Here is a 4659-nt window from a genome sequence, read left to right as displayed (position 1 = left end):
TGTACTAGACTACTATAGCATTGTTTCAAAAATCAAAATTGGATGAGTCTCATTAAAAAAAAGAGAAACAGATCAGTTTAATTGGAATCTACCTTGATTAATCCCAATTTCAGATATTTTGGAGCGATCAATTCTAGGGCTTTTGGGATTGATTCCAACTTTAAAGTCCTAGGCTCCTCAAGCCTTGATCGAATTCAAACATTGGGCTGATTTTGGACAATTCGTTAATTTTTGTTTTCTCTTGCTTCTATGTTTGTTTCAAGTTAAATCAAGGGAAAACATCATCCCCATCCCCTCTAATTAACCGTAATATCAATCTAGTACCTAAGTTTTGAAGAATGATAATGCCCTCCGTTACTTTTGAAAGATTCTATCAATCGTATCCTAATTGTTAGAAAACGCCATTACGTGATGACGTGGGCATTTGCAAATTTTCTAAAACGCTATATTACCCTTATTTTCTTTTACGGTTTATATATATATATATATATTTTTTTTAAATTTCTTTTAAATTCAACCCTTGCCTTCTTCTCTCACCTCTTCTTCTTATTCACAGCGGATAAGGGTGGGGTGAAAGGGGTTGCAGCGACAGACGATATGGTGGAAGGGGGTTTCAGCGACTGGGGTTGGGGAGGAAGAACACGAGTGGGTGGTGTTGCAGAGCATGGGGTTGGGGTTGCAGAGGTGAGATGGGGGTTGGGGTTGTAGTTGGAGAGGAAGAAGAGAGCATGAGCTGTGGCGTGGAGCAGCAGATCGACTGACCGCTCAGCACCGTGAAACTTTCCCCTTATTTTGTACTCCCAAGGCGGAGACCAAAATTTCCTTAAAGCAAAGACTGGACCGATCAACTTGTATATGCTAATTTGCTGGTTATGATGACTATTTAAGGACATGATCACAGACCAGATTTCATTCGTTTAAACAAAAAATTGGAACATAATTAACTAAAAATAAACAATTTTTTGGCCAAAAATAAAAAATAAAAAGAATACCAAAGACGCCCGAAACAAGAACTCAATTAAACGATCCGTCATCTGTGTGTGCAGTGTGATGATTTTCGTTCCATGTGCAGTGTATGCCTTTCCATTCCCGTTCGCCGTCAGCCGTCATCTGTGCGTCGTCGTGATTTGTGTGTCGGCCGACCGGCGTGCGTGTATACATTCGTCGTATATGTTTACTTGACTTGGAGGTAAGTTATTTTTCTTTTTCGTTTATTTTTGTTTATTTATTTAATTTTACTCTGTTTATTTGTTTATTGCATTTGCAGGTATAACGTGCATTTGCTTGTGATTTGCTGACTCCATTACTTCTCTTTATTTTTTGCAGGCTTGATGAACAGGTCATTGACCCTTGTGACTTAATTTTCTGGACAACCGATGACCCAATAAGTTGAAATCAAACAAGAACCAAAAAATAAAAGAACTACAAATCTTAAAAATTATTGGACAAAAAGTGGAAACTATAGAAGTTAATTGGCTGGATTCTTGAAGTTTTGAACCACCTTTTTAATAAGCTATGATTCTTGACGGACAAGGAAAGATACTATTAAATCACAAATATTTGTTAGAAAGAAGAATAGAAACTGAATGAAGAGGGGAACAATCGATTTAGTGGAATTAGAAACCGAGTGAAGAAGGGAAAAATCGAATTAATGAAAATGGGAACTGAATGAAGAGGGGAACGGAAATAGAAATTGAATGAAGACAGAAGAGGGAAATGCACAGAGAGGAACCTAGAGTACCCTTATCTCCAAAAGTTCGATCGAGTTGTCCGTAATCGCCCCATCTGCAGACTGAGTTCAAAGACTCTTCCATGGCCAGGCAGCACTGATCTATTACCTCTTCCTTTGGTGCATGCGACTGGTCTTCACCAGCAACTCCCATTATGGCAAAGATTCCGGTGAGATTCAAAAGAGTGGCAGCGGCATTCGGCGAGGTTGATCGGATTTGAGCGATGGAGACGGAGATGGTGGTAGTGTCAAACGAATGATTCATTACGAAATAGAGCTTCCCGGCAGATCCATTGAAACGGATTCATCATCTCACCCTACCACCTGTTCTTCCTCCCCAACGGCAAACCGAACCCCATCCCACCCCAACCCGCTGCAACCCCTTCCAACCCGTCGCTTGCCGCTACAACCCCATTCACTAAGAAGAAGAAAGCGTTGATTGAATATATTAAAAAAAAAAAATTAGAAAACCAGAAAGAAAAAGGAGGGTAATACCATCTTTTCATTTGCTGTTTTAACAACGATACCCACTTAAGGTGCGGTTGATAGAATCCTTATAAAGTAGGGGAGGGCATTGTCGTTTTTTTAAACTTGGGTACTGGATTGATATTAAGGAGCCTTCTAGGGGAGGGGATGATATTTTCCCTTAAATCAATGTAGGATTCAATTATAATTTAACTCTTCTTTTTTTTGGTAAGAAGTTAAGAGAGATTGCACTTGGATTCTTTTGTAATCATCAACTCTCACACCCTATTGTACAGGATAAAAAATACTCTTTCCCATGCTACTAAAATGATTCAGGTCTCAGTGGTGAGAAGATTCTTAAGACTGGATCCAACAATATAAACGAAAAATTTCTAAATAAGATCTTACTCTTTTATATCTAGGACAACTAGGATCAACTATTCAACCAATTGGACCAATCTGAATCTTAGAACATTACTAATTTTATTTTTTTTTAATAAAAATTCATTACCAAAACCCAAAACTTGGGAGAGAGGGAAAAAAAGAGGGGGGGGGGGGGAATACACAGTGGAAAGAAGGAGGGGGGGGGAGGGAAAAGACTCAAGCCCTAAAGAGAAGGGATAGGAGAATATAAAAGAAGACGGGTAAACCCCAGGAGACAATAATACACATGTTCCTTGGGGAATCAATAATAGAACTTTCGGGTAACATGTGAAGCTTGGAACTGACATCAAAATATGACTTTCTAAATTATCTCGAGAGAGCGGGAGTTGGAGGTCCATCTACAAAGATTCCTCTCCATCCAAATATGGTAGATAACAACACTGAACACAAGTTTGCCTCCAGTATCACAAATAGTATTGCCAGAGAAGGATATATCCAACCAAAGCCACTCACTTGAGAAGGGTAATGGTCTTCTTCTACGGGGCCAGCAAGTTTGAAGGGCTTTTTTCCAATAAAAGAGGCAAGAGAAGAAAAGGTGGTCGATGTCCTAAAGACCATTCTAACATAAGATGCAGGAGATGGAGACAGGTAGGTGTCAGTGAAGAAGAAAGGATTGGGTTGGGAGGCACTGGATGAAGGTTTTCCGGATAGTAAAGTTAGGGGGGGGGGGGTTTATGACCTTTAAACCAAACAAGGTTACACAAAGGGACTATGGGAGCTTGAAGTCTAACATAGTCCCAAGCCGACCGGGAGCTAAAAAGGGGTGTGGGGGAGGGACCCAAGTTACCCGATCTAAAAATATAGGGTTTAGGGGGGGGGGGGGGGGAGGGAGAGGCTATGGGGGACCAAGACCCATGGAAGATGATGGTAGAAACTGGGGTAACTTTAGGGATACTAGAGGAGACCACCGAACGGCCGCCTACTGTGTTAAAGAGGACTCCTAAAGGATGCTAGTTGTCGAGCTAGAAGGATATTGAAGTCCAATCAACAATCTTGGAAATGGTAGCTCTTACAGCTAAGGGGTGAAAGAGGAGGATTTTTCGCCAAACCCATGAATAGTCAAAAGGTTAGTGGACTGTCCAAATGGAGTTTTGTTTAGATGGTAAGAATATACCCAATTGACCCAAATGGAGTCCTGCTTAGAGGTGGAAATGGTAGCCATTAGAGCTAAGGGGAGAAAGAGGAGGATTTTCGCCAAACCCATGAAGAGTCAGAAAGGTCGGTGGACTAACCAAATGGAATTTTTTCGATGATAGGAATATACCCAATTGACCCTGATGGAGTCCTGCTTAGAGGTGGAAATGGTAGCTCTTGGAGCTAAGGCGCGAGATAGGAGGATTTTTCGCCAAACCCATGAAGAATTAGAAGGTGGTGGACTGACCAAATGAATTTTTTTTAGCTGGTAGGAATACCCAATTGACCCAGATGGAGTACTGCTTAGAGGATATTTTCCAAAACAATTTGAAAATACCAACCAAATTTGAGTGACGGATTCTACGCAAACCCAGACAACCTTCAGCTTTGGGGATGCAAGTGGCCGCCCAACTTAGTGGATGAAGGAATTTAGGAGATTACTTACCTTTCAGAGGAAAGTGCAGAAGAGGGATTCCATGGTTTTGATGGTGGATTTGGGAAGCCCATAGATGTCACACCATTATATACACAAAGATTGGAGAACTGATCTTATCAACTCAACTCTCCAGCATAGGAAAGAAGCTTACCCTTCCAGAGTTGGAGCATTTTACAGATAAGATTTAGCAACATGGCCAGTTAGCCTAGCGGGGATCATGGCAGGCTTAGGTACTTCACAGGAAGTAAACATAGCTAATTTATAAGGGGATAATCTGGGTTAGCAGATCCTCTGCAGTGGCTATGGCATAAAATGGAATTGCAGAGAGCTGAACAACTGGTTTCTCCAGCGCTTACCTGGTTACCTATCAGCACTGGGCCAAGGATTAAGCTGCCATGAATTTCTCCTTGATCTAGGACCTAGACTGTGTCCCTTCACTGGAAGTCTTGTA

The sequence above is a fragment of the Telopea speciosissima genome, chromosome 8 (genome assembly GCF_018873765.1).
Source record: "Telopea speciosissima isolate NSW1024214 ecotype Mountain lineage chromosome 8, Tspe_v1, whole genome shotgun sequence".
Taxonomy (NCBI): Eukaryota; Viridiplantae; Streptophyta; class Magnoliopsida; order Proteales; family Proteaceae; genus Telopea; species Telopea speciosissima.
This window is presented reverse-complemented; position numbering follows the sequence as displayed.